The 11,031-nt window shown below is 33.2% G+C and overlaps 2 pseudogenes; both read right to left on the bottom strand.

Annotated features, from left to right (window-relative positions):
- Positions 1–1,539: 1,539 nt before the first annotated feature.
- Positions 1,540–3,454, bottom strand: LOC132044292 (wax ester synthase/diacylglycerol acyltransferase 11-like; annotated as a pseudogene).
- A 2,186-nt stretch (positions 3,455–5,640) lies between these two features.
- LOC132044289 (wax ester synthase/diacylglycerol acyltransferase 11-like) lies at positions 5,641–10,746 on the bottom strand (annotated as a pseudogene).
- Between the last annotated feature and the right edge of the window lie 285 nt (positions 10,747–11,031).

Genomic DNA, 11,031 nt, shown 5'->3' with positions numbered 1-11,031 from the left:
TTTTGTAATGGAGGCGGAGGGCGGTTAAAGCGCGGGCAATACTATCTTAACATAAGCAACAAAATTTTAGTGACGATTGATGGATAAACCATGGGATTGGTTACCGATGGCATGGCAAGGATTTAAAACCATGATTATATACTATATAGGTCAAATGATTTCGCTATAATAATAAATCTTCAACATGTGAAGCAAGTCGTGAGATAGATGTTTGTTAGTTGTCACTGTAATCGAGGCGTTACCCATTATTTAAAGACAGCTATTGGGACAATACTATCTTAACATAAACGGCAACAAAATTTTTAGTGACGATTGATGGATAAACCATGTAGGATTAGTTACCGATGGCATGAGCGATGGCGAAACACAAGTATATACTATATAGGTCAAATATGATTTCTGCTATAATAATAAATCTTCAACACATGTGAAGCAACTGTGAGATAGCTCAATGGTTAAGGTTATACAAAATGTAAGCACAATCACAGGTTCGAATCTCGACTCACTCATTCGCGTATGGTTGCACTTGCACCTCCACTCTTTCATGTGGGCCCGCCTCTGCTTCAAATCATTATCAATTGTAGCAAAGAACATTTTGTATTTAGCTACGAATATTTTTCGTAGCAAATAGTTGAATTTATTCAACTACAAATTTTAAGTCGTCGCTATTTAACACATTACATATTTTGTGACAAATCTTTATTGTCACTAAGTCGCAGCTTGATCAGAGACAATAATATGATTGTCACTAATTGTTTATATTATTAGTGACGAAAATTAAGGTCACAAATAAATATAAAATTTTGTGGCTAAAGCTTACAACATTTAACTACAAATGCTAATTTGTCACATTTGTAACAACGTATATTTTGTGACGAAATTTTTTCGTGTCCAATACTTAACTAATTTAAGACAAAAATGATTTGTCACAAATTGGGTACATTATTAGTGACAAAATAATGTGTCGATAATCTAAAATTTGTGGCTAATGTTACCCAATAAATGGCGCCAACTCATTTTTTGGTGGGAAACTTTAGGGGACAAATTTTTCGCTACTTTAATTCTTGTTTCGTCACTAAAAGTATATGACCCGTGCATTTAAACACGAAATGTAAAATTCGTCACAAAAAATGAATAATTAGTGACGAATTTTGTGTCGTAGTTAAGAATTTCGTAGCTAAATATCACATTTCTTGTAGTGAAATTACACTGTTTATATATGGTTAAAATTATTTTTTATGTATATATAGTAGATGTTGAACCCTCTTTGACTTATTCATGTGTTTACCCCTTCGTATTCTGAACCCCCCACAGAATATCCTGGCTCCACCACTGAGAATGCCCTATATATATATGTATTTCGGAATTATTGGGAATATGCTATCACAGTAAGATCACCCTTGGACCTAGGATGTGTTAGCTAGGTGCTGTCATACTCAGCTAATTAATCTCTCCAACCAAACAACTCCTTAAAGTTTCTAAAATTGCATATATATATATATTATTTTATTCTATTTAAAAAAAAAAAAAAAAAAAAAATTCCCCTCTGTCACGGAACTACAAAAATGACCTTAAAGGATTTTTTCCATCATAGTTGCGCGCCCACCTCGACAAGCTAAAACTCTGACTCATAACATGCTATACTGCATGTAGGACAAGAACTTATTGATCCCCAGATGTGCTTTCCTAGTTTAAGCAATCAATAAAATTAAAGAGATAAAATTAAAAAGCAATCACGAAAGAAACTATATATAGTCTCACAGACAAAAGGTTAAATCCATGAAAATGGATTAATATGTGTTGTATGTGATATTTAAGACCACAAGATTCAAAAGACTTTTTTATTTTTTAAAACTTTGTGTCCAGTCAAACTAAGACATATAAGATCAAATGTAGGAGTATATACTTACAGCATTTGTTGCATTCTTAACAAATTTAATGTCGTTCAAACTAACAGTCCGATAGATAAATCTGTGACGATTGGACTTAAATCCTTGTGCAACTGTAAAAGGTGATTGCGAGTCCTTCAAGAAGAGCATTGTAGGCACAAGAAGAAAATATCCACAACCGTATTGAACAAAAGTTTGATGAGCAACCACAACTTTACGAGGCACTTCCATGTCAAAGACCAAATATTTTCTCGATTATTTATTGATAAATTCGATTTGTCCTTAGAGGAAGAAGAAACTGGGAGTGTCGGCAAAGAAGTAGGATCTGAACTTGTCCGAAAAAGAGAGAGTAAGAGGGAAATGAGTGAAACTCCATCCCCAAGCGAATGGTGAAAACGGAAAATAGAAGTTGCCTCGGCATCGGACGTTTTCACGTTAAGGATGTGAAGATCCCATAAAGGTTTCGACATGTCAATAGTTGTCGTGCTTAGGTTTGATATATAATCTTCCACAAACTTGTCCGTGTCCATATTAATACCAGCGATCTGAGGTACTATAACATGATCATCTATATTCACTGCCGTGGGAACCAATCTTATTTCTCGGCTGCCATCACTTTCATCCATAACCTGTTGTGAGTTGTGACAACACAAATTGACAAACTTCATATTTTGTACACCAAACTTGTAAATTAAAGACATTACAGTACTGTCGGGTTATATATTTAGAAAAATAATTGCCGGCAACAGTTAAGACTTGAAGTAACCTAAGGATCGGACAACTTCGTGCATTAAGCTCTCTGCTCTCGCTATGCTCAGGTCCACATTGAGTCTTATGAACACAAACTTTGCATTTTACTCCGAAAGTCGTTTTCACTATTTGAACCCGTGAGACTTGCACTGATATACAGTATTAATCAAGACTACATGATATAGTAGTTACCTAGCTGCTCCAAATTAAACAATCTCATAGGCTAGTCACTGACTTCGTCATTACTTAATTTGTCAAAAGGGAGCAAATTTTTACCATTTCAAAGTCAATTCTGCCTTACAGATAAAATAGTGCACCCGATATATGACTCAAGTCTCAAGCATTTTTGTATATATATACTTAATTTGTAGTATCTTATTTGTGCTAACAGCATTTTTTAGCTACTGTAAGTAGAAGTAGTTATGCGAACTAAACTTTTGTAAGTACCTGCAAACTGGAAAAGCGTGGGTGTTTCAGCAACTTGTGTTGTATTTCAGCTTTAATGGCATCAACCTCAATTGGTACTTTCCATCCCATGATTGCTACAATGCATACATTGTAGTTAGGTTCATGAAACATTCGAGAAGGTGGACTCAGTAATATTGCTTCTTCTTCTCCTCCATTTTCATCTAATTTCTTTGATATTCGTATAGGTTTGAGAACCATCTTGTTATCACCAGAGTACTCCATATCTTATACTCTATTAATTATGTGAAGATGATCACTAGCTAATCTACGAGGCGAATATTGCTGATAAGACGCTCCAATTATTTAAAGAAAAAAAGGAAGCTTTATTGGGTACACAGAGAAACCAAAGTAGATAGATTTTTTTTTTGAGTAGGTATATTTCAACCATAAAAATGACGCTTTCATTAAATAGAATTTACAGTCATTTTATATAGGAATATGTTTTCCATTGTAGTGCTGATACAAAAGGCTCCAATTATTTAAAGAAGAAAGGAATTTACTGAGTGCGCACAGAGTAGATAGATTTCAACCGTAAAAGGATCAAATTCTAACTAAGAGCACAACCGTCTTGATAATGAGGGGGGAAGTTTCATCATTGATTTAGACTTTTGTGAAAATAGTAGTACAACTCGGATGGGCTCCTCTCCATTTCCATTGTCTCCATTTTCCCCAAGTTCTTACTTGGATGAGAGACACATGCTATGAGTTAAAATTAATGATTAAAATTTAATTAACTAAATCAAGGTTCTAACCATAATTTGAATAATAAATAAGTCCTTATCAGTTTAAAAACTTTCCAAGTATTTCTCCTTTCGCCAGATTTCTTAAACTTCAACATTTTCATCTCTTCTCCTCTTCGTGCAAAAACAATATTTTATGTAAAAAAAAAATTGTCAACACCAAAAATCGTGGCTGCAAAGTAAATTTCTTTTCGTGATATAAATCTATGATTCTAGCAAATTGTTATAACAACACATAACACAATTGAACATCATCGATATTTTTATAAAATAAGCAATCAGCATAATTAAAAGGAACCTAGTTATTAAAATATTTAACTGTCGTCATCCCTACTTATAGCGTTTTTTTTTTTTGGTAATTACTTATAGCTAATTTTGAAGAGATAGTGCCCAATAGTTAAAATGAAATCAAAAGATTAACTCAAAGAAAAATTGAAAGATAGATTATATTTGTGAGGAAGTACGAAACTGTAGGAAGAGGGAGACTGGGAGATTTTCTTTAAATATATTTATGGATAAAATAATCTGTAGCTATAATTGTGGGATTACTACTAATATTTTTGGAAGCAAATTATATGAAATATTTATTATTCAAACTATGGTTAGAACCTTGATTTAGTTAATTAAATCTTAACCATTAATTTTAACTCATGCCATGTGTCTCTCATCCAAGTAAGAACTTGGGGAAAATGGAGACATGGAAATGGAGAGGAGCTCCATCCGACATCAAGGGTCATGTAAATACAGGAGTAATGAATGCAGTGATCTCTTACCTCTTTTAAATCCGCAGACATACATGAAAAGAACTAAGAATCTTAAGTCCGCATTTAAAATCGGTGGTTGGTCCAATAATAACTCTCAATTTAAGTTCTTGTGCCATTCTAAAAAAGTATTATTTTAAAAGATTTGTTCAAAAGTACTTTTCTGAAAGAAATACTTTGGGCTAATAAGTGAACTCTTTCCAATTAATTTAAAAAGATTTTTTAAACTTTAGACATGAGATAATAGTTTTTGTTTTCTTTTTTTCTTCTGATTATATGTGTATTTTTCTCAAAATTTGGAAAAGCTATTTTTAACTTCAAAAACATTTCATACTCCCCAAAAGACTTATTTTCTCCCAAAATTTGTTGGCCAAACACCTCACTTTTTTTGAAAATAAGCACTTATTACAAAAATTCAAATATAATTGTTCACGGGGAAAAAGTAAGGTTAAACAGGCTATAAGAACTCTCAATTTAAGTTCTTGTGCCATTCGTTATCCGACAAGTATCTCAGGGTTGCTGCGGACAATCGGGGGAATTGTTGTCACTTTTCTGACGATACAAACTTGTGGGCTAATAAGTGAACCAAAATCTTTCTAGATTAGGTGAAACGATAATCGGCATTAAACTTTAGATATGAGATAATAGTTTTTGTTTTCTTTTTTTCTTCTGATCCTATCTTTATACAGAATAATTTGGAAGTTAACTAGGGAGTCTCGATTCAACTGAACAGACTTCCCAACTAAATTTCACATCTGAAATAATGTAGATTAGCTCCAAAATTTTGAATTGTTACTTTAAAACTATATTATTTGCTTGTGTACTAGGCGTTTGATTAATTATAAGGAGTCGTTACATTCGCTGAAAGACTTCAAATATAATTGTATCACGGCCAGAGATAAAAGTGATGGGAATTAACAGAGAGAGAGGAAGCATCTACCTACAAGATAAGTGGTTGTTGCATGAATAATTCTTGTTATACATAATTCACCTTATATGTAGTGTGACTCATATGTATCTACACAACTTGGATCTTATTGGGAAGTATCTTATATTGTTGACAATAACATAGGTACACATGGATAATAGTTCTACTTCATGACAATGTTACGACAATCTTATGTAACCAAATATAATATTTTTTGCAATAAACGTACATATCACAAATGTACTCGTCAATGATTTAAAGACCAGGTTTCGAGTTTATTGAGGAGCTTTCAAATGTCTAATGGGCTAGTCAACCTTGGTTCTCAATTTTGAGAGGGCAGCCTCTTTGATATGCATAAATGAATCGACAAAATCATCGCCAAGCTGGTTCGGATTTGGAATTATTTCTTCATCAACTGCCATAACAAATGTTGACTTCTTCGCGTAACTACACGCATGAATCATTAGCCCCTACAATATGCATGCATTTGAATTTAGAGATTTTGACCTTAGAAGATTCGTATAACTTATCTCAACTAATTTGTGAGTGAGTCACAGTTGATAATCGATTTGATTAAAGAAACTTACAGTTGGATGTCCATAACATGTTGGTGCAAGGAATGTCAATGGATGGCCTACCAAAGATACTTCTTCAAGCGGACCGGCTACATTTGAAAAGATTAGTGTTGTTTGAGATAGAAGTCTTTCAACAAGTCTTGTCGCACCTTATGTGCATGCCAGAGCAAAAGAAGAAGAAGTTAGGTCTAGATTACAAGGACAACTAATAAAGGAAATAGAAAAAATTATAAAGAATCAAACATCTCTTCTTTGTTGGAAAGTGAGTAAGAGAAAAAGATCAGTAGTACCCGAGAGCCAAAGAACTTGAGGATCAGTTGTAAAATATAAAAGGTGCATCGCGTCTCAAGAGAATGCTTCTTTCGATCCATAGCTATCTTAGCTTTGTGAACATAATCGAGAGGATTCTTTAATTGGGCTAGAGTTAAGGGAATTATGGCAAAGCCGAAACAATTTCCTTGTATCACTGTGGCATTCTCCTCAACCATTTCAGCTACAGCCTGCCACATATATTTTTTTAATAAAAAACAATTACATATCTGATTATGTAAACTTAATTAATCAGGAACATATAATCTGATATTTTTACATTGGATTAAAAACATTGTATATCAATCTTTAAGCAAAATATTTCTACATCAATCAAGTGAACTCTATAGATAATCTTAGAAGGTCTTCATTTTTCACATGTACATGAAGAAATACTCACTTGAACTCCTAAAGCTGGTCTCAAGATTCACTGCAACAGAGGCTCTGCATCTCATTCGTTCTAGCGAAAACTTCCTCTTGCCTTCAACTTCTAAAGTCATGTTAGGAATAAACACATTAAAAAGTTTGACTAGCATGGTTAAAAAGCAATCTTACATTATTACATGCAACCACAAATTAAATATACACTTTCGACCCTTTTTTCTTTTTGGTCGAACACTTTCAACCTTAATTACGTAGCTAAAAATAAAAATATTAGTTTAAAGTACCCTTTTGACTCTCCCCTAACATGATTTATAGGTTTTGAGTTCTGGGCAAGATACATCGATTTATCTATTATGTTTGTTTACTTATTTATTGTGATGAAATACATCTTATACCCTTTACAATCTGTTATTGTGGTATTTACATGGAAAATATGGGTTGCAAATTTAGACAACAAGAGATAAATAGAGAGGATATCATGAAATCTAAAATTTGTGTAGCTAGAGTGTGCAATTGAACATGAAGGCTTTTGTAAAATTAAAGATGAACTCCAGAAATTCAACTTTGTACATAAAATTACATTTCTAACAATTCTAAAATTGAGCTAAATATGGAGCTTAATTACCGTATCTTCGGTGGATATAACGGGATAAAGCTGCTTGTATTATCCCCAGTATAACGTCATTAACTGTCTAAATTTACAAGAGAAGAATACAAAAAGGGGCTTAGGTCCCAGCCATAAAGGCCAAAACAGTGAAATAAAGTTACTTTCAAAATTCAAACTAGAATAAACTGGTGAAATAGAGAAATGCACTCAAAATCTAGTTTCTTCAGGAAATTCTACTACTAGCTAGATTAAGGCAGTCATGCACATAACTTACCGAACAATATTCCAAAATCAGAATTTCATTTTTGTCCTCTAAATTTTTACAATGGAAAATTGCATCTATCTAATGACACTCATTGCAATAATTTAGGATCTTAAGAGTAAACTCCTATGTTTCGTGAAAGATTTACTTACTGCTACACAGGCATAAAATGCCCTATATTTATTTAGGAACTATATATGGGGATTAAGCTATCAAAGTAAGATCAATCTTGGACTCCCTTAATCATCAATTAGGTGGGTGCGATGTGTCAGGCTGTCAGCTACGTACAGCCATAAGTTATCTCAGTTTATTATTGTACATAATATTTAATACGTTGTCATCGATCACATGATATTAACTCAATTTTAGGGGAAGGTCCATCACAATAACTTGCTGTCAAGGACTTGATGTGTCAACTTGGCTCTGCACTATTGCCTAGGCTTGAAGCACCCCAGGAAAAATATATATCCACCCACCCCGTCTCAATTTATGTAACACATTTTTCTTAATTAGTTTTAAAAATAATGTCACATTTCAATATTAAAAGTAATTTAATTCTAAAATTAGAACTTTACACCTTAATGAAACGATTTATTTCACACAAATGTCTAAATCTTATTTTAGAGTGCAAATTTCAAAAGTTTTATATTTTGAAAAAACTCCATACCCAATCAGATTGTACCACATCAATTTGGACGTAGGGAGTACACCAAAAAAGCGGATGCTAGTTGAGGCTAAAATGAATAAGAGCAGGAGAGCAAATATGTCATCTGACCCTTAAAGTTTCAAAAATTGCATATAGTTCAAATCTCTTTCCCATCATATTTGCCCACCGCGACAAGCTAAAAATCTGACTTAGCATACTACTGCTTTTAATGCTAGAACTTACTGGTTCAGATGTGTTTTCCTAGTTTGAGCAATCAATATAGAGAGAACATTAAAAGCAATCATGAAAGAAACTATATATAGTTTCACAGAAAAAGGTTAAATCAGTGAAAATGGATTAACTTTTTCCATCATATACATATAACGACATGTTTTATGTTTAGTAGAGCAACTTTTTAAATCTGACTTCGACATATTTTAACTACATTGTGTACATCTTTATTTTAACATCACAAGATTTAAAGTCATCCTTATTTAAATTTTGTGCCGGTCAAACTAAAATCCACAAAATGAAACGGATGGAGTATATACTTACAGTGTTTGTTGCACTTTTAACAAATTTAATGTCGTCAAAGCTAACAGTCCGATAGATAAATCTTTGACGATTGGACCTATGTGCAACCATGAAAGGTGATTGAGAGTCCTTCCAGAAGAGCGTTGTCGCTGTAATCAGCAAAACATCCACAACTGTATTGAATAAAAGTTTGATGAGCAACCACAACTTTACGAGGTATTGCGATATCGATGACCAAATATTTTCTCTATTGCTTATTGACAAATTTGATTTGTCCTTAGAAGAAGATGAAACTAGGAGTGTCGGCAGAGAAGTAGGATCAGAAATTGTCCGAAAACAAGAGAGTAAGAGGGACATGAGGGAAACTCCATCCCCAAGAGAATGATGAATACGGAAAATTGAAGTTGCCTCAGCATGTGAGGTTTTCACATTAAGGGCGTGAAAATCCCACAGAGGTTTCGACATGTCAATAGTTGTGGTGCTTAGGTTTGATATATACTCCTCAACCAATTTGTCAGTATCCATTTTGTCATCGGCGATTTGGGGCACTATGATATGATCATCTATGTTCACTGTCATGGGAACCCATCTCATTTCTCCTCTTCCATCACTCTCGTCCATAACCTGTTGACATACTTCAACTTAAATTGGAAACTTCAACTTAAATTTTATACACCAACCTTATAATTAAAGATGTTACAGTACTACCTGTCTATATATTTAGAAAAACAGCTGCAAACAATAATTAGTTGGGGCATTAAGCTCTTGGGGAAGGGTCGGACCTTACTTTACATTTCTACAAGAGGTTGTTTGTTTGGCCTGAAACCCTGACCTGCTATAATAAACTAAATAACATTGATATATTTTAAGTTGTCATTACATATAAGCTAGAAACTGAATTAAGTGCCAAAACTACATGATAGTAGATAGCTGTCTAAAGCAACTTGTACGCTAGTTACTGGCTTCATCATTACTTAATAATTTTGTCAAGGGAACAATTTTTTATTGTTGCAGAGTAACTTCTGCCTTATCAGATACAATAATGCACCCGACATGACTCAAGCACTTTTCTATATGCTTAAAGTTTACTCGGCCGTTTCACTTTAAGTGACACAATCGTAATACGAGGGCCAAATTTATTTTCGGTGAATAACAAAGAATCGTCAAGTTCTTTTTTCATATTTAGAAATTAAAGAAAAAGTAATGTAAGTCACAATAGTTAACAATTTAAAATATTAAAGAAGTGTTTAAAATATGGTAACAAAAAACGCATTTGAATCTTCAAATAGTAAAAGTGTCACATAAATTGGAACAGATGAAATAGTACCTTATTTGTGCTAAATGCACAAACCAGTATCAATTTTCCTACAAGTTTAATTTAAGATTTACAATATGAATTAACAATGTAAAAAACACAATCAGATTATTTGTAAGGCAACTATTCTGTAAACCAAACTTTTGTTAATTACCTGCAAACTCGAAAAGCGTGGGTGTTTAAGCAACTTGCGTTGTATTTCAGCTTTGATGGCATCAACCTCAATTGGTACTTTCCAGCCCATAATAGCTACAATGTAAACATTGTAGTTAGGCTCATGAAACATTCGAGTTGGTGGACTCAGTAATATTGCTTCTTTTTCTTCATTAAAATTCTTTGATATTTGGATTGGTTTGAGAATCATCTTTTCTCCACCACGCTCCATATATAGAACCAATATTTATTAAATGATGATATCTGATTAACCCAACTACGAGGCCAATATTGCTGATAAAAGGTTCCAATTATATTTAAAGAAGAAAGGAAGATTTATTGGGTGTAGACAATTTTTTTCTTCTTTTTTGAGTAGACAGATTTCAACCGTACAAGGAAGCTCTCATTAAAAGCACAACTGTCTTGATAATTTAGTTTTGGGAAAGTTATGGTTTAGAAACATTGCATCTTCTTAGTTATTGCCAAATTGGTTGCTACTTCCTTCGTCTCAACATAGTTATCGTTTTTTTATTTACACGCCACTTAAGAAAACATTAATAAGGGGTAGTATTTTGACTATTTTATTGTTATATCCCGTGTTTTGTACATTGAGATAATCCGAGTTAGCCATGATAAGTTAAGGACAAGACTATTCCGAGATACGAGGTTGAGACTTTTAACCTTCGATTTTGTCTTAAGGCATAAGTTGC

The sequence above is a fragment of the Lycium ferocissimum genome, unplaced genomic scaffold, assembly GCF_029784015.1.
Source record: "Lycium ferocissimum isolate CSIRO_LF1 unplaced genomic scaffold, AGI_CSIRO_Lferr_CH_V1 ctg4132, whole genome shotgun sequence".
NCBI lineage: Eukaryota > Viridiplantae > Streptophyta > Magnoliopsida > Solanales > Solanaceae > Lycium > Lycium ferocissimum.
Note: the sequence above shows the minus strand (reverse complement) of the source record. Positions and strands in the feature narration are given on the sequence as shown.